The sequence below is a fragment of the Melopsittacus undulatus genome, chromosome 3 (assembly GCF_012275295.1).
Source record: "Melopsittacus undulatus isolate bMelUnd1 chromosome 3, bMelUnd1.mat.Z, whole genome shotgun sequence".
Lineage (NCBI taxonomy): Eukaryota > Metazoa > Chordata > Aves > Psittaciformes > Psittaculidae > Melopsittacus > Melopsittacus undulatus.
This window is the reverse complement of record NC_047529.1, coordinates 86,824,947-86,845,414: the sequence shown is the minus strand read 5'-3', so window position 1 is coordinate 86,845,414 and position 20,468 is coordinate 86,824,947. Positions and strand designations below refer to the sequence as shown.

The 20,468-nt window shown below is 41.3% G+C and overlaps 2 pseudogenes; both read right to left on the bottom strand.

The window, feature by feature from the left end:
* Positions 1–327: 327 nt before the first annotated feature.
* Positions 328–8,161, bottom strand: LOC101880538 (sulfotransferase 6B1-like; annotated as a pseudogene).
* A 5,311-nt stretch (positions 8,162–13,472) lies between these two features.
* LOC101868152 (sulfotransferase 6B1-like) lies at positions 13,473–19,256 on the bottom strand (annotated as a pseudogene).
* Positions 19,257–20,468: the final 1,212 nt, after the last annotated feature.

Here is a 20,468-nt window from a genome sequence, read left to right as displayed (position 1 = left end):
GTTTTAAAGGATTTCAGAGCTTCCAAAGTGTCTGGGCTGAGAGCCCTTAGGCGACAAAATGCCTTTGCAGGAAAAAAAAATAAAATCTGGAGATGCCATCTTTTCATCTTAGTAAAGGCCTTTTGAATATTTCAGTGACTGTTTCCCCATTTCTGGTCAGGCATGTTCCCTGGTCAACTCCTTGCTTTTGATATCACCATGTAGGAAGTAGTAAAGGGCATGTATTAAGGAATAGATTAAAATGTACTGGGGCATGGTGGCTTGTCTTTTTTCATCCATGGAAGCCCAGAGTTAGATGAAGTCCTACTCTTCCGGGAATGAATAGGTTCAAACAAACACACCTTTCTTCGAGCAGAGCAATTTCATGTGGGCAGCTCTTGCACAGAAGCTCAGAAGCCCTGACTGAGAAGCAGGCTGTGAGTGGCCCATCAGATCCAAATCATTCTGAGCTTTAGAGAAGAGGTCTCTCCAGTTTCCAACAACCCTTGTGTACAAGAAGTATCGAAAACTGGGGACACTTGCTCCTAAGAGAAAGTAATACCTACGCAGCAATGGGGCAGAATCATTGCTCACATGAGGTGGGAAGGATCTAATCTATGTCTCAAAGAGGTCTGATTGCCTGGGAGAGGCAAGGTAGGATAGATAAGATGTAAAAACTGCAGGCAGGCCACAGGGAACATTGCTGGTGGGCTGCTTCATGCCTTGCTTTCCCACAGGGGGTTTCCGAGGTGGTTTCATGAAGCTTTTATGCATGGAAGAGAGGGGAACCTGGTTTTGTCACAGGGAAAATCTCATTCATGAATGCCTCCCTCCGAAAGGGAAATCTATATAGGGTTGTGGGGTAGGTGGTAGAGAGGTGAAGAAAAGGGATTAAAGCAAACCCATGCTCACAGCAGTTAGAAACTCAAGACTCTTGATGCTACGCAGAGAAGCTGGGCTGTCAGACCACTGACCCTGGCTCCAGGTCTGACCATCTCTGGGGCCACCACTAACACATCCATTAAGAGTTAACCATATCAAGACTGTTCATCAGGTCTCATAGAGTACATAACAAGAAGGTGCCTGTGAGGCCAGCTCAGTAGTAACCAATGTATTTACTTGAGGTTCAAGAGCCACTTGCCCCATTACAGAATCACACAGAATCACAGAATCCTAAGGGTCGGAAGGGACCTTGAAAGATCATCTAATCCAACCCCCCTGAAAGAGCAGGGTAACCTAGAGCACCTCACACAGGAACTTGCCCAGGTGGGCCTTGAGTATCTCCAACGTAGGAGACTCCACAACCCCCCTGGGCAACCTGTTCCAGTGCTCTGTCACTCTCACAGTAAAGAAGTTCTTCCTGATGTTAACGTGGAACCTCCTATGCTCCAGTTTACACCCATTGCCCCTTGTCCTACCACTGGATATCACTGAAAAAAGCCTAGCTCCATCATCCTGACACCCACCCTTTACATATCTGTAAACACTGATGAGGTCACCCCTCAGTCTCCTCTTCTCCAAGCTAAAGAGACCCAGCTCCCTCAGCCTCTCCTCATAAGGGAGGTGTTCCACTCCCTTCATCATCTTTGTGACTCTGCGCTGGACTCTTTCAAGCAATTCCCTGTCCTTCTTGAACTGAGGGGCCCAGAACTGGATGCAATATTCCAGATGCGGCCTCACCAAGGCAGAGTAGAGGGGGAGGAGAACCTCTCTTGCCCTACTAACCACACCCTTTCTAATGCACCCTAGGATGCCATTTGCTTTCTTGGCCACAAGGGCACATTGCTGGCTCATGGTCACCCTCCTATCCACCAGGACCCGCAGGTCCCTTTCCCCTTCACTCCTTTCCAGCAGGTCAACCCCCAACCTGTACTGGTACATGGGGTTGTTCTTCCCCAGATGCAAGACTCTACACTTGCCCTTGTTGAATTTCATCACCTGCCCAACTCTCCAACCTGTCCAGGTCTCGCTGAATGGCAACACAGCCTTCTGGTGTGTCAGCCACTCCTCCCAGCTTAGTGTCATCAGCAAACTTGCTGAGGGTACACTCAGTTCCCTCATCCAGGTCGTTGATGAAAATATTAAACAGCACTGGTCCCAGCACCGACCCCTGAGGGACTCCACTAGTCACAGACCTCCAGCTAGATTCTGTGCCATTGACCACAACTCTCTCATTAACACACTTCTTCCCAAAGGGGAAGTTCATGAAGTGATAAATGCAGCCTGGAACTGTGATCCAGGATCAGTCTCAGCATTTTACCACCAGGCAGCAGCCACACCACAACCTTGCTGTAAAGAATAGCCATCCAGCCTAAGCAGATCTGATATATAATTGTTAGCATAACCTACGCCAGTGTTTGTCCCAGTTTCACGCCTCACTTGCCTAACTAAATAGGAGTGGCACAGGGAAATAGAGCAACATGGAAGCAATGGCTGAGGACCTTAATCTTGGCACTGTGGCACATTTTCACACAGTCCCCAAATCCCACCAATTCAGGAGCTTATTATACAGAATGCAACAGGGGAGAATGCACCCACACCTTTCCTTCCTAGACAGCCCAGTGACTTCATGGCTATGAGGAAACCTACTCAGAATTCTTTCTGTGGTTCTACTTTAAAAGGTTGATACTCCATTTGCAGAGACCTACCCTTCCAGAAGAGGATGTCCCCAGACTTTCCATGCATTTCCTTGGATTTTTCTTTCATAGCTTGGAAACTAGTTTTCTTGGCAATTCTTTGGAAATCTTCCTCACACAGGGAGGATGCAAAGAAGGAAGAAATCTTTTTCATTCCCAGTGTCTGATCCTGGCCAAAGGAACATAGCAGAGGTGAAACCAAAATACTTGATCCTGTGGCTGTGGCATGAAACCAGCAGCAGGTGGGAAGCCTAGCAGAGGAGGTTGTCTCCCACACTGTCACCAAGGGATTCTAGGAGCTCTGCCAGAGAAGGAACCCACACGTGGTGGCCTCAGCTTCAAGATCTTGTTTTTTCTCCCAAAAGCAACTGTGCCTGTACTAGATATGACTCCTTCCATACAGGTGCAAGTCTATCCTCCTCCTAACCCCCACGGACCTCCCCCAGACATAAACAAGTAGCTCAGAAAGTCCGGAGGGGGAGACAGCATTGATCCAAGTGTTTCTTCTTCACCACAGTCATATGTATCAGGAGGGGTGCACAGTGCACTTGTCAAGGAAGAGCTGGGTGAGATGCCACACCTCTTTGAGTTCCTTGCAGCTTATCATCATGATCCTCTCGTGATCAATGTATTTGTTCCATTCCACTAAATGGTCAAAATAGGATCCTCAGGTCACTGCAGACCAAGGGACAAAGCTGTTTAGAGTATTCCCCAAAACAGGCCCTTATCAAATCAGAGGAGTCAGCCCAGATAGCTCTCTAAATGTGACATCAGGATGATGAAGTGGTGACAAGCTCAACATGTCTGTTGTTTGGCTGAGGTCAGTACAGGATCCCCCAGCTCTGACCACTAGGTAGCACTGAACCACAAGCTTTGTTGCAGGAATGGAACTCAGGCTAAAGCTTTCTAGTGGTATCTTCCCATTCCGAATTAGAGACAAAAGAAATTTGGATTCTCTGGTACTCCCTGATTCTGTCATAACATGAGCCTTTCTGCCTGTCCTCATAATGCCTTGAAAGGCATGTTGGAGTAAGACTGTCATGCATAGCATCCTGTGTAGGCCCCTCATATGAGGAGGAATGCCAGAGGATGCAGGACAAATTACATTTTCCCTTCATGAAGGCTGCAAAGTACTCATCCCAGGAGGCAAAGGATGGCATCACTAGCATGTTGTTGTAGAAGCAGTAATAGGAGACAGCTGTGTCTTTGGGGTTCTGAAGTAGCACAAGAATCTAGAGGAAGAAAGCACATAATATGGTTCTGATTTGGTGATGGACAAAAATGTCATCTTTTCAACACATCACACAGAATCATAGAGTCATAGGATTGTTTAGATTGGAAAAACCCTTTGAGATCATCAAGTCCAATCCCAAGTCTAGCACTGCCAAGTTCAAGGCACTAAGCCATGTTCCTAACCACCACTTCTACACAACTTTTAAATACCTCCAGGGATGGTGACACAACCACTTCCCTGGGCAGCCTGTGCTAGTGCTTGACAACCCTTCTGGTGAATAAATGCTTCCTAATATTCAACCTAGAACCCCTGGTGCAACTTGAGGCCATTTCCTCTTGTCCTATCGCTTGTTACTTGAGAAAAGAAACTGACACCCAACTCACACTGTCCTCCTTTCAAGTAGCTGTAGAGAGCTGTAAGATCTCCCCTGAGCCTCCTTTTCTCCAGGCTAAGCAATCCCAGATCCCTCAGTTGAACCTTGTAAGACTTATGCTCCACGCTCTTCACCAGCTTTGTTGTCCTTCTCTGGACTTGCTCCAGCACCTCAATGTCTGACTTGTAGTGAAGGGTCCAAAACTGAATATAGAATTCAAGGTGCAATGCCACCAGTGCTGAGTACAGGACAATCACATCCCTAATCATTATGGCCACACTATTTATTATACAAGTGAGGATGCTCTTGGCCTTCTTGGCCACAGGGACAAAAGCTGGCTAATATTCAGGCAGCTGTTGACCAGCATTCCCAGGTCCTTTTCTTCCGGGCATCTTTCCAGCCACTCTTCCCCAAGCCTGTAGTCTTGCATGGAGTTGTGGTGACCCATGTGCAGGACCCAGCACTGGGCCTTCTTGAAACTCATACAGTTGGCCTCAGCCCATTGATCCAGCCTGTCCAGATCCCTCTGTAAAGCCTTCCTACCCTCTAGCAGATCAACACTTCTGCCCAACTTGGTGTTGTCTGCAAACTTTCTTGTCCCCTAACACACACCAGACCATACAATGCTGATCTAATTCCTTTTCTTGAGTAAGAAAACAGAGCATTCACAGTCCACTTGCTGCTAATGTGAACTTCAGGCTGAAAGCAAAAAGCTTTTTAGTGATGCCCTTGAGATATACTTCTGAGCTAGTTCCATTTCTGAGAGATGGGCTCGTGGGCTACTGAACAGGAGAGCCACAATCAGGCTGTGTGTGCACCCTTGCTTCTTTCTGCAGCCATTCCCATTAAAGATGATCTTAGCCCCAGCCTGTAATGAGCTTTCCACAGGTACTGTGGTCTTGGAGGCAAGTTAGAAGCAAAGAAAATTACTGCTTGCCTTTGATGCATTTTCTGATGCAAACCTGTAAGTGTCTTTCTGATATAAATCAGCCCACCTCTTATGTTAGCAAAGCTGCTACTGGGAGAGGATGAGAGCCTCAGCACATAGCACTGCCTCTTCAAGCTTGGAAATGTGCCTATGCATTGACCAGCCCAGGTGAGAGTGAAGAAAACATATCTCAGACACAGGAAAGTTAATTTGGAGTGAAAAAGCTTTTGCAGTGAAATGCAACAAGAAGACTCACCTTAGCCTTGCTTTAGAGCATGGATGGTGGAAGGAGATGAGGTGGTAGATGGATTTGTATAATTCTTCTTCAAGGCAGTTTGTTCATCCTCTTTAAAACAAGTGGGAAGAAATCTGACAGGACAAAAGTAGCTTGCTTATTCAGTGACATGTGCCTTTTCAGGAATTATGGGTAATAAGAAAAGGTGAGCCCAGATAAGAAGTATCTTATCCCTTGGAAAACCCACAGGGACGCACTGGTGGTGTAGGCTTCTACCAGCCTCTGCCAGAGAGAACCATTTCACATGAGACAGGTTGCAGGACAGGGCACCCTGAAAAAGGTCTTACTGATAAAAGCCATTGGATCCAGTGATTATGAGGTTGACCCTCGTAACTTTAAACCATTTCTGCCTGTGCACAGCTCTACAGACTGAACACAAAGGGATAAGGATTAGTAATTCCTCATTTTCAGATGGAAAAAGGAAGCTTAGGTGAAGTGAGGACAGGTGGCCTTGGAACATTGTCCAGGAAGCTAGGGATCAGGTCAGTAAAGCTAAGGCCCAATTAGAATAAGTCTGTCTAGGGATGTCAAAGGTAACAGGAAGGGCTTCTATAGGTATATTGCAAACAAAAGACAGACTAGGGATGTTGTGGGCCCTCTCCAGAATATACTGGGAGAACTGGCTACCCTGGATTTGGAGAAAGCTGAGGTTCTCAATGACTTCTTTGCCTCAGTCTTCACTGGCAAATACTCTGACCACACCACCCAAAACTTGGAAGGCAGAGTCAGGGACTGCAAGAATGAAGACCTGAAGCCCACTGTAGGAAAGGATCAGGTTGGAGATCATCTTAAGAATCTGAATGCACACAAGCCCATGGGACATGGTGAAATCCAACAGTGAATTATAGAATCATAGAATAGTCAGGTTTGGAAAGGACCTTAAGATCATCTAGTTCCAACCCCCCTGCCATGGGCAGCGACACCTCACACTAAACCATATCACCCAAGGCTTCATCCAACCTGGCCTTGAACACTGCCAGGGATGGAGCATTCACAACCTCCCTGGGCAACCCATTCCAGTACATCACCACCCTAACAGTAAAGAATTTCTTCCTTATATCCAATCTAAACTTCCCCTGTTTAAGTTTCAACCCGTTACCCCTTGTCCTGTCACTACAGTCCCTAATGAATAGTCCCTCTCCAGCATCCCTGTAGGCCCCCTTCAGATACTGGAAAGCTGCTATGAGGTCTCCATGCAGCCTTCTCTTCTCCAGGCTGAACAGCCCCAACTTTCTCAGCCTGTCTTCATATGGGAGGTGCTCCAGTCCCCTGATCATCCTCGTGGCCCTCCTCTGGACTTGTTCCAATAGTTCCATGTCCTTTTTATGTTGAGGACACCAGAACTGCACACAATACTCCAAGTGAGGTCTCACGAGAGCAGAGTAGAGGGGCAGGATCACCTCCTTTGACCTGCTGGTCACGCTCCTTTTGATGCAGCCCAGGATACGGTTGGCTTTCTGGCTGCAAGCACACACTGAAGCCGGCTCATGTTCATTTTCTCATTGACCAACACCCCCAAGTCCTTCTCCGCAGAACTACCATGAATTTCTTTTTGCCCAACCTGTAGCTGTGCCTGGGATTGCTCCCACCCAGGCGTAGGACCTTGCTCTTGGCATGGTTAAACTTCATGAGGTTGGCATCAGCCCACCTCACAAGTGTGTCAAGGTCCCTCTGGATGGCATTCCTTCCCTCTAGCGTATCAACAGAACCACACAGCTTGGTGTCATCGGCAAACTTGCCCAGGGCACACTCAATTCCATTGTCCATGAAGTCCTGAAGGAGCTGGAGAATGAAGTTGCTAAGACACTGTCCATTGTATTTGAAAAATCATAGCATTCAGGTGAAGTTCTTGATGACTGGAAAAGGATAATATAACCACCACTTTCAAGAAGGGGAAAATGGAAAACCTGTGAAACTGGAGACAAGTCAGTCTATCTTCTGTGGCTGGCAAAATCTTGAAGCAGATTCTCATTTCCAGGAGAAATGGCACAAAAAAAAAAATTGGGGTTGGAACTAGATGATCTTAAGGTCCTTTTCAACACAAACCAATCTATGATTCCATGATTTTCTGCAAATGATCTATTAAGATATTTCTCTAAAGTGAATACGGAAAAAAAATAAAAGCATTTAAAATGCCCATACTGAAAGAAAGAGGAAATAATCTAAGAGTTCTGGTGGTATTCATATCTTTCCCTACATTTAGGTAAAAGAGAATCAACTACAGTGTGCAATGCAGTAGGTCTATGGAAATAGCAGTTGTCCTGCCCTCATTAGCATTCTAGACAAAACTTTGAGACACAAAACATGATTTAGAAGGTTAGGTCTTTCCCCTGGTTTGAGAAAGAGGTTGTATTATTTGATGCCTTACAACTTAAGCTCATGATCCTGTGAAGTATGATGCCGACATAATCTTTTCTCATGTATTGCTGCAGTGTAAAATGATGACACAATCTTCTTGATTTCAGCATTGTGTACTTTACTACTTATCAAGAAAACAACACTCACTTGTTTTAGGATAGCCTGCTATAATCATATCATCACTCCAGGTTTCAAAAGATTTCAGAGCTTCCAAAGTTTCTGGGCTAGTAAGTGTAGGGGTGTAGGATACCTCTATAGGAAAAAGTATGCTTTCTGGGGAAATCTTTTCACTCTGTGAAGAAGAGTTGTCCACTATTTCAATGACTCTCCCCCTATTTCTGCTCGTGTTTGTTTCCATTTGGAACTTTTTCCAAATAAACAGATGTAGGCTGCTTTTCCAATGCAGAAAAAAATTATGCAACATATTAGCAAAGCAGGTAGGGCTTTTACTCAGGAATGAAAGCACAAATCACTGATTAACTAGGCACTCTGTTGACTCGTTTTGAAATTACAGGACTGGAGACTAACAATAGTGACATAGTGTCTTTGCTGCAGCCAGCTGCTGCTTGATTGGTTTTCACCCATTAAGTACTTGTGCCTCAGGTTTCTCTTTTCTAAATGTAACATTTTACACTTACCTTTACTGAACTCCATGTTCACTACTAACAGATACTGGTTTAATTGTCCAGTATACACAGTCTGATCATGAGCACATTATTGAAACCAAGTTCACAATAGCCATGTAAAGAAGTAGATATTCCTGAAAGTATTGCTGCTGATGACCTTGCTTCTAGGTGTCTTTTATCATTGTTGTGTGAGTTTCTAGGAACACAAATCTACTTTCAGTACCTTAATTTCATTAAATAACACATTCATAAGTTGCCATCTCCACATATGAAACCATAAATTGTTGATCTAGATTATATGTTTTCATATAATTTCAGAGCCTTTCTGATACTGTCATCTATTGCATCTTCTGTCTATGGCTTATTCAAGAGGTAAGTTTTCTTTTAAAGAAAGAACAGAAACAGCTTTGATATAGTTTATACTTGTTTCTTGGTTGGTTACTTAATAATTTTTGCTAGTAAACTTCCAGGTATCAAATTAAGGTGACTGCTTTATTTTGATTCTTTTTTCACAATTTTTTATATTTATCATTTATTTTTGAAATTTATGTATGTCCTCCTCTACACATTTGGTACCTTTCTGGGTACCAGATAATTTCTAGTTGTTCAAAGATGGCTTGTGTCAGGATTTTCACATAATCTGCTTTTGAATCCACTGACATTTTTTCCAAGTGTTTTAAGTATTATTTCAATGAAAAATAATGCATGACTACATGTCCAGGCAGAATTAACCAGCTTTAGAAGAATGAAGCAAAAAGCCATTGAATACTTTATTCGTTCCTAGTGTATCTTCTGGTTTTACTTCTTATCTGCTTAGATGAGGGATCTATAAATTGAGTATGGTTTTTTTCCTATTTGTAATTCAACTATACTTCAAGAATCTTAACTTGTTGTTTTCCAGAACAGGTGGCTGAAGTGCCATTTGTCTCTGGACACGTCTAAAATGCTGTGTCCACAGAGCCAAATACTAATGCCAGTACAAAATCTCTGAATATAGTAATGTCTCACACCATTACTGTTGACAAGCCCATTTTCCAATGAAGTCAGTTTCAGCAAATTTTTGCACTTTATTTTCAGAGAATTTCCAGTTATAGAAAGTAATTTCTTTTAGTGTTTATGTATTAATTTAAGGTAAAGCTTAACTGTAGGGACATACTTAAATCAATAATTAATGCAAGGAACAATAACTGTAGTTTTGTGGTAAGAGCAGCTGGCATTAGTGGTGGGAAACATCTTCCATATTCACTACATTTCCTTTTCCTGTTTTATGGCTGGAGCATGGAAAACATAAAAGCAGTGCTTAGAAGTAGCAAGTAGGTGTATAGATTAAGAAGTCTCTTCAAACACACACAAAAAAAGACACTAACTCCATGATTTTGCTTTTGACTAATATTTATACAGGCAGAAACATGGTCTTTATTGGAACAAGTAAAAAATTATATGATATTAAAAAAATTATCTGAGACTTTTATGATACAAAAAGAGAATTATTCATGGTTATACATAATAATAAAGTATTTGATTCCCAGGATTCTTGGAGAAGTAAGGAGGGGGCTCAGCAGAATTGCCACCCTGGACTTCCAGAGGGCAGACTTTGACCTGTTTAGAAGCCTAGTTGACTGAGATCCTGGGGAGGCAGTCCTGAAGAGCAAGAGTCCAAGAAGGCTGGATATTCTTCAAGGAAATCTTAGAGGCATAGAAGCAAGCTGTCCCCATGTGCTGAACAGAGAGCTTTGGCTGGAACTCAGGAAAAAAAGGATAGCTTACAGCCTTTGGAAGAAGCGTCAGGCAACTCAGGAGGACTACAAGGATGTAGTGAGGTTATGCAGGAAGAAAATTAGAATGCCAAAGCCCAGCTAGAATTTAATCCTGCTACTGCAGTAAAAGACAGTAAGAAGTGTTTCTATGAATACATTAGCAACAAAAGGAGAGATAAGTTGCATCTCCATCTTTTATTGGATGTAGGGGAAAACGAGTGACAAAGGATAAGGATGAGGAAAATGCTTTCTTTGCCTCAGTCTTTAATAGTAAGACAGTGTTTTCTCTGGGTACACAGCCCCCTGAAGTGGAAGACAGGGATGGGGAGCAGAATGAAGCTCCTGTAGTTCAAAGGGAAATGGTTAGTGACCTGCTACACCACCAGATAGAATCCACCCAAGCATACTGAGGGAACTGGCAGAAGTGGTCACTAAGCCACTTTCAATCATCCATCAGCAGTACTGGATAACTGGTGAGGTCCCAGTTGACTGAAGTTAGCAAACGTAATACCCGTGTACAGAAGGGCTAGAAGGAGGATCTGGGGAAGATAGGCTGAGAAAGTTGGGTCTGTTAACCTGGAGATGAGAAGGCTGTGTGGAGACCTCATAGCAGCCTTCCAGTATCTGAAGGGGGCCTATAAGGGTGCTGGGGAGGGACCCTTCATTAGGAACTGCAGTGACAGGACAAGGGGTAACGGGTTGAAACTTAAACAGGGGAAATTTAGATTGGATATAAGGCAGAAATTCTTTACTGTGATGGTGGTGAGGCACTGGAATAGGTTGCCCAAGGAAGCTGTGAATGCTCCATCCCTGGTGGTGTTCAAAGCCAGGGTGGACAGAGCCTTGGGTGACATGGTTTAGTGTGAGGTGTCCCTGTCCATGGCAGGGGGGTTGGAACTCGATGATCTTAAGGTCCTTTCCAACCCTATTCTATGATTCTATGAACTACAGGGCTGTCAGTCTGACCTCTGTGCTGGGGAAGGTTATGGAGCAGATCAGCTAGAGTGCCATCAAGTGGCACATAGAGGACAAACAGCAATAAGGCCTAGTCAGCATGGGTTTATGAAAGCCAGGTGCTTCTCAACTAACCTGATCTTCTGTGACAAGGTAGTCTGCCTAGTGGATGAGGGAAAGGCTGTGGATGCTGTCTACATAGACACTGGTAAAGCCTTTGGCACCATTTCCCACAACATTCCTCTGAAGAAACTGGCTGCTCATGGCTTGGATGAATGTACTGCTTGCTGGGTAAGACTGGCTGGATGGCTGAGCCCAAAGAGTGGTGGTGAGTGGGATTAAACCCAGTTGGTAGCCAGTCACAAGTGGTGCTCCCCAGGGCTCAGTGCTGGGGTCAGTTCCCTTTGATATCTTTATCAATGAGCTGGATGAGGAGGTCAAGTGCACCCTCAGTTATTTTGTAGATGACACCAATCTGGGTAAAAGTGATCTGCTGTAGGGTAGGAAGGCTCTACATAGAGATTTGGACAGGCTGGATCAATAGACTCAGGGCAACCATATGATATTCAACACAACTCAGTACCAGGTCCTGCACCTGAGTCACAACAGCAACCCCATCTAACACTACAGTCTTGGGAAAAGGTGGCTGGAAATCTGCTCAGAGGAAAAGGACCTGGGGATGTTGGTCAACAGCTGCCTGAATATGAGCCAGCTTGTGTCCAGGTAGCCAAGAAGGCCAAGAGCACCCTGGCTTGGATCATAAATAGTGTGGCCAGAAGGACTAGGGAAGTGATCATCCCCCTCTACTTAGAACTCGTAACACAGCTCCTTGAATACCGTGTTTCGTTTTTGGGCCCGTCACTACAAGAAAGACACTGAGGTGCTGGAGTGGATCCAGGGAAGGACACAAAACTGGTGAAGGGCCTGGAGCACAAGTCTTATAAGGAGCAACTGAGGGAACTGGAGTTATTTAGCCTGGAGAAAGAGACCTTATCACTCTCTACAACTACCTGAAAGGAGATTGTCATGAGGTGGGTGTCTGTCTCTTCTTGCATGTAACAAGAGATAGAACAAGAGGAAATGGCTTCCAGTTGCACCAGGGATTTAGACTGTATATTAAGAAACATTTCTTCACCAGAAGTGTTGTCAAGCACTGGCACAGGCTGCCCAGGGAAGTGGTTGTGTCATCATCCCTGGAGGTATTTAAAAGCTGTGTAGAAGTGGTGGTTAGGAACATGGTTTAGTGGCTTGAACTTGGCAGTGCTAAGCTAATTGGTTTTCTTGATGATCTCAAAGGTTTTTTCCCATCTAAACGATTCTATGATTCTATAACTCTGCACTTCTCAGGTCACACCTGGAGTACTGTTTCTGGTTCTGGTTACCACAGTTCAGGAAAGACAGAGTCTGGGGGGGGTCCACAGGAAGGCCACAAAGATGATAAGGCTCATTAGAGTATTCCAAAACTTAACAGGCAGCTACAAGGAGGACAGAGGCTCTCTATTCACAGGGAGCCACATGGAGAAGACAAAGGGCAGTGTATATAAGTTGTGCACCTGGAGAGGTTTCATCTTGATATAAGAAATAAATTCTTTCCCAGGAATGTGGTAAAGTCCTTATCACTGGAGGTTTTGAAAATGCAATAATCTCATCTAGGCTCCTTTCTCATTGAAGGTTGGAACTGATGATTGTTCAAAGTCCCTTCTAACCCCGGTTGTTCTATGATTCTATAAAATCCGTGCCTCAGAGTGGATTTTGCATGTTTACACAGCACATATTCTGAAATCCATCTTGAAGTTTTGCATTCAGAGACATTAAAATCCCTAAGAACGTTGATCCTTATTCCCCTTCATTTTCTTCCCACTAGTTCTTGCTGAAGTCATGAAGAAGATACCCTTTGTCATTAATCAAGGTTGTGTCAAAGCCATATCTTAACTAGTGACCTTTTCTGTGAAGATATTGCCTGATTTGAAATATTTTAAAAAAATTCTAAGTGTTAAATAATTGTAAGTAATCCAGAAAGACTGGGTTTGGCTAGAAAGAGAAAAGGGGCATTTCCTTTCAGGTGACAGCTACTGAAACATGGCTGCTAAGTTTATCTAAATATGGTTAGTTGTCATCTTCAGCATATGAGTGCAACCAAAGTAAGCAAAAGACCTCACCTTTAAAACATAAGCCCACTGTTCATCACTATCACTGTAAAGGCTGCTGCGATGTGATTATTACAGTAATTCTAAGGTGCTTGAATCATTTTATCTAGTTTTCTAGTATATGGCAATCAGACGATCTGAGAGTGCATTGGGAAGCTCTTGCTGTAACCACATTTCATTTATTTTCAGGCTTTACAGTACACTTCATACTTTTTGTTCCCAGTTTAGTTCACTTTATATGTTCTTCAAATGCTTTGTCCATTTTCTTACTCTGATCTTCACTGAAAAGATTCTTCCAGTCACTTACACCACCTTCAAAGAGGCAAAGAAACTCTTCAAAACCAAGAAATTGTATTAATTTTTGTTCCATTGTACTCTAAATGGAGTTGATCAGTTTTTCAAGATAAAGCTTCACTCATTTTTGCACCAATATAATTTTCTGATGTCAGTTGAGCTACAGATCTGTGAAACTGCTATAATGCAAAGCAATGTTCTTCTCTTCAGATGACCCTGTTCAAAAAAAAAACAGCCTAAAATCCTGTCTCCCTGCAACTCTTTACTCCAGTCAGTTATGACTGAAAAGGTGGAAGATCGTGAAGGCTTGATTAAGAATCATGTGGCAGGAGGCAGAGCTGGAGTTTTGCTCCCTTGGCAGCTTGAGTTTTTATTCAGTGAATTTTTTAATGTAAAATGCAGAAATAGATTATGATAGCTAGATTGGCTCTTTCATGTCTGTCTCCCAAACCACACCACAAAAGTAGTTCTCTTTTGTTTCCCCTTCTCTGTATACATGATTATTGAATGCTTGGCTCACTTCTTAACTGTGAATGTGAACAGAGGCTTGCTTGTGGCCCTTTCAGGAGATCCTGCGCTCTTCTAAATAGTGTTATCATGCCACTCAGACTGAGTTTCACTCAGTTTTGCAGGCTCAGGTAAGCCTCTAATGGCTGAAGAATTAATGATCTTGGAACAAAGATGGAGAGTAGTTCAGACACATGACAGGAAGTTCCTCCTTCCTGACAGTCGTTTTTGGGCCTCTAAAAGCCACCTGCTGCCAGAATCTTGCTGGGCCTCTTCTTCAATAGAGTTTCTTTACTAGTCTTCTCAAGCATAACAGTAATAACCTGTTTGATACTAATCGGTAATGCTAATATGTGTGCAAAAAAGAATCAAATGATGGGTGGCCCAAGGTCTTGTGAGTGTGACATTTCTGCCTCTGGATCTCTTGGAGCTTCCTACCTTTGCGAAAGAAAACATCACCGTGTTTCCCATGGGTCTTCAAAGAGTTCTTCTTCATTGACTGGAAGCTGCTTCTCTACCACACTCTGAAGCTCTTTCTCAGTCAGGGAAACTCCAAAGAAAGCAGCTATGTTTTTCACACCCAGGACTGGATTCTGAAAAGAGGAATGTAACATACTACATGGGATTTGAAAAATTACACTGCTTTCCGAGGTGTTTGCACTTCCCTACATCTCTCTGCTGGCTATATGTATAGAATATTCATAGAATTCAGTAGGACTTGAGTAGTATGTAGTGTTTCTCTCCTCCATAATTATTTCAGAGGAGATGTGAGATGTCATCCAATAGATCACAAAAGTCTGTGTGTGATTTACTGTTGAGCAAAATCTACACTCTTAAATATGTAAAGCTCCCCCAAAAAATTACAGCAGATTTTGATTTGCACTGGTTCAGGAAAGAGAAAACAAGAATCATTTTCAAATTTTTAAAGACTTTCAAATTTGGATTTCATCTTTCCTTCCCTTAAAACAATAATCTCATACAGCAGTTTGAATACACTACATGAATATAATGGTTAGTTAGTTTAGGAACAAACACTCTTTGAAGCACAAAATATTTGTAACTATTGGTAACCTCACCTCTTTTAGCTCTTCGTAAGTTATTGTCATAACATTTTCATCATCAGCATATTTGTTCCATTTGGAAAGGTACTCAAAGTAGCATCCCCAGGGCACTAAGTAAAACAAAAAATTCCTAAGATGAAGCATAAATGAAAATTAGTCAAGGTCCTTATCAAATAAACCAATTTTTACTCCTTAAGTTGATCACTCAGCCATGGTCATTATTAATAATGCCAGAATTTACACCCTTCTGTGGGAATTATGGGGTTTTGCTCCAGGCTGTTCTGACACATGTACAGGTCTTGATAAACTTCTTAGTATTTTAATACAAGTGTTAGTCCAATAAAGAGCTATAACCATCCTGTAGACTCCTTTAATCCAGTTTAAAACCTTGTTTAACTTCTGCTTCATGTGGCAGAATCTGGACATGTGACATGGCAGACTGAAGAATTCATGCAATTTTAAACTAGTGGGATTATTTTCTTTCTTATTTAATGCACTCAACTTAAAACAAATCATTCCTCTGTTCCAGTTTGGCAAGGTGTTTAGATGTCTGTGTGGGCACAAGATCATGGATGTTGGAGAGGAGGGATAAAGGTGATCCAAGATAGAGACAAGAAGGAACTGCTTCTTCAAAAAAAAAAACCCCAATTTGTGTAAGTTGAACCATTTTGTGGAAGTGAAGTTTTGATAAGTATTTATCTGCAGGCATAAGACAGGCACTGTAAACTTCAGTTCAAAGATCTTTCTGTCTTTAATTTGCTTTTACACTGTAAACCTAAAATCCTAATGAAGCTGATATACAAAGTTTTTAGACAAAGTCAGAGCATTGAATAATTGACACAGCCAGAATAATATACTGTACTTTTCTTTGTCATGAAAGCTATGAAGAAATCATCCCAGGTCTCATAAGATGGCAGATGAGACATGCCATTGGAGAAATGGTAAAACGATGTAGCTACATCTTTTAGGTTGCGGAGCAGCAACAATATATAGAATAAAAGTGTTTTATTTGTAGAGAAAGATATAACAGACTATAATACAAAGAAAACTATAATTTACAATTTATAAATTTATAATTGCAGTTTCTAATATCTCGTATACTACTTGCAAAAGTAGCAATTTCATTCTAAATTCAGAAAGTGAAGTACCTTGTGAAGATGATTACATAAAATTATTAAAATATCTTTTAGAGACTAATCAAATTAATTATGCAAAATCTATATATGTTTTGCTTGATACAAACATCATTCATCATTTCGGTAGTGGGGAAAAATCACAAAAATACAGATTCTTGACACACTGAAGCCTTCACTTGTGACAACACCAGAAGATGCATTTCATAGGAAATTGTGTCAAAATACATTTTATTGCTTTGTTCCACCATCTCACTTGTGAAGACTGACACAAAGGTGTCAGTAAGGATGAACTGGGATTAAGTGAGATGAATAGCAGAAATTAAACCAGGCTAAACACTTAAGAACAAGAGTGATTTTACAGAAAAATACTAAATTAGCTTTAAATAGAATCTGTTGGAGTGTTTGCTTTCAAGATCTTAAAATCAGCACTCACCTTGGCTTTATTTCTGAAGATAGAACTGGGAAGATTTTCAGAAAGGAGATGAGTAACCATAACTCTTCAAAAGGGCAATTTGTTCATCCTCTTTAAGAATTGGAAGGAAGAAAGTGGACAATTCAGTACAAGTATTCGTTTCATCAGCCTATGATAAAATATTGTCTTGTTGAACTTATCAAGTTATTGGTTGATAAAAGTACTTATTTTCTGTGAGTGTTATCCTGGGATCTTAGTAGACTGCTCTGAGTAGCTCTAACTTTCAATAACACCTGAGAATAGGTGCTTGGAAAAAGATTAACCATTGCTAATTCTCTTCAGTGATAATTAATTTAATGTGTTCTGTTAGACAAGGGATCAAATCTAAAGGTAAGATTTAAGCTCTAACTGGTGGCATGTGAAAGCTGAAGGATCTCAAGGACAGAGAGAAGGGGTAAGGAAGAAGAATTAGTAAAAGAGACAAAAGCCACTATTTCAGTACTTGAAAATACATTAAATTCTTCTCAAACAAGCCACATCACTGAATTTCTGCATTAGTTGTGTATCAAATTAGTATGTATTCCTCTAAAGCCCTCTGAAGTGTCCACTTATCACTCAGCATATGGCAATGCAGATGAAATTCATCCTGACCAGATGCCACATACAGAGAAGTGGGAGAGTTCTTATTAAACTGGACTATTTCACACAGCATATATTCAGTATTTGAAGCACAACATTTTGACAACTTACACATGTATTCTGTGCCCACCTCATATTTCCCAGTATCTCCCATTTCAAGGTAGGGGAATTCTTGCATTTCTTCATAATTCACGCTGCTTTCTTTATTCTGCGCTTTCTTTTCAAATATGGCTACCAGATCATTTAAGACTTGACCCAGCCAGTTTGTGCCTGAAAGGGGAACAATACAAAATTGTTTGCAAAACCTTTAGAATAAACAGAAATGGATTTGCCACGAAAACCAAGAAGTAGATAGTACTACCAGGTGAGTTATTTGGTCTCCTGTCATGTGATAGAATCATAGTTGACTATCTGAACAGTTGCCTGTCAGGGTCGTACCTTTATTATTTATAAGAACAGATTTACCCAACTCAAATGTCTGAGTACATTGTAAATTAACTTGTGTATTGTAAATTAACTTGTATGTTGTAAATCAACTAATACAGGAGAATAATCCCCTATGATTCAAATAGGAAAACATGCAATATTGTTATACATTTTTATTGTGACAAATATAATGGGATTTGGAGTAGCTAACCTGTACCTCAATACCTAGTATAGTATATGTGTTTTCTGGCATGCTGCATAGGATTATCTTGGGATGACTGGTGGGTCATTGAACTTGAACACAGGAGCACAACTAGAACTGAAAATCGTGCTGTATGTATTCATTTTCTTTACCAATTAATAAAAATTCTCTAAAGTAACATTTCCTATACACATTTACTATATTTTTATTCAAAACATCTTTAATTCATTATTTCCTGACTTCTAGACACTGGGTTCCTACATCTTTTCACTACAGTCTCAGTAACTGAGCTCTGTTGCATACCACTTCTTCAAAAAGAAAATATGATAAAAAAAGCAAAAACCTTACAATCCAGTCAGCTGTGACTGGAAGACAGAGTGAATCCAATTGATGGAGGAGAGAAACAGCTACATTAAAATGGGTATGAAACAATCTAATCCAAACCTGTAGCTCTGATATGGGCCGATAGAGGGTGCTTTCAGGAAGAAGGAGCAAAGATGCACAGTAAACTTGCAACCCTAGCAAAGATCTCCTCTTAATTTTCTAGTAGCCAAAGATCAGTGTGATCACTTCAAGTGTTAAAAAATTTTACATATTCTTGACCTCTATAAAACTAAAACAAACAAGCAAAACTAAGGAGTATACATCACAGCATGTGAAGGTACCAAAAGCTCCATTTTGTGTAAAAATACAAAACTATTAACATTACAAATATAAATGTTAGAGTTCCTGAAATATCAGGAGACCTAGTTACATCTGGTATGAGAACTGCATTTTAATTCTAATTTGTGCATTTAACTCGATAACTATAAAAGATAAAGATAACAAAAGCTTTTACATACTATAGAAAAACAAATCAAATGTCTTAGTTGTTTGAACAATTCCATATATAAAATCTTCATAACTAATTTTGTTGTGCTTTTTGAGAATAAAATTAGTTCTACAAAATTTTGTGAAATTTCTAAATGATATTATCTAGTATAACATATACTATTATATACCATATAATATATATATATTTATATTTAGTACAAGCCTATTTATTTGTCATTACATAACTTTATTTATGTAGAAAGCAAACTATATTCACCAGATTTAGGATATCCTGCCAAAATGATATCATCGCTTCTGGCTTCAAGGAAGTCCATGGCTCTGAATATTTCAGGACTGCAAAAAGTAGCAGGGTAGAGAATCCCCTTGTAAGAAAAAAGCAGTTTGTCATGATCCATTGTGTTAGCAGCCACCATTGCCTCATTTATGATATCAGCAAATGTTTTTCTGGACTTCTCCATTCTTCAATCTCTGTCATGCACACAGGCTTCCTCACAGTGTGAAGTAGTATGCAGAAAAAGAGACAGAGATTACCTTTTAATAGGGGGTTGATTGTTTTTTGACCCTGTGAGCAATAATTTACTGCTCTTTCTGAAACTATAAAGAAATACACAAGTCCAGTCAAAGACCTTAGTTCCTTTGAACCGTTTGAAATTAACAGAAGTTGAACATAAACAAACAAGAAAAAAAAAAAGAAAATGCGATTGCATTCTAGCTTAAGTAACTTCAAAATATGCCCAAAAAAATCTGTAATTACAACACAGAGTTCATAAGCAAAATATTTCAAAATAGAGCATTGTGAACTGCAGGCTGGGATTTAAATGGCACAACCACATTCCTTATGGGATTTGTGCTCTTTCCAGCACTAAGTCTGCTGGGATTTCTTTTTTTTTTTGTTATACACTGATCATTCTCAGCAAAATGGGATCAGATGTATTGGAACTGGGAGAAAATTGTTTATTGTGCAGGAAGAGCAGGAGGACCAGCGGTTGAATGCATGTATACTTTTGCTATTTACTCACCCTGATAGATTCATGCCTGCTCCCTGAGGTATGCTGCAGTGCTCACAGGATGACCTAGCCCTACATTTTGACATCAGTTTTGCTCAGCCCATAGAAACCTTTTGCTTTTCCATTCATGTCCTCTTTTCTGGAAAACTCTGTCAGTATACAAAGACCACCTGAAAAAGTGAACATCATACAGCTCCTCCTCAATCCATCTGTTGAATGAGATCTGTGCCAAAGCACAGCCAGTTGGCACTACCTGCATCACTGCATTGATGTTATCTAAAAATTGCTATACCGTGAAATAGCATCTTTGCTTATTCTTGAAGTGTAACCAGCATCACTAGCAAAACAAGAAAGCAGCCTGCCTTAATGTTTTCATTTACCTTCCCTTGTGTCATGGTTTAAACACAGCTGCACAATCTCTCTCTCACCCCCTCCCCTCTTTCTTTCCTTCCCCCCCCCCCCACTCCCCGAGGGATGGGGAGGAGAATCAAATGAATGTAACTCCCATGGGTTGAGATAAGAACAGTACAGTAACTTAGGTATAGCACAAATTACTGTTGCTACCACCAATAATAATAATGATAAGAGAAATAACAAGGGAAGAGAAGACAATACCACCTGCCAAAACGAGCCCGACCCAGAAGAGCCTGCGCTTCCGGGTAA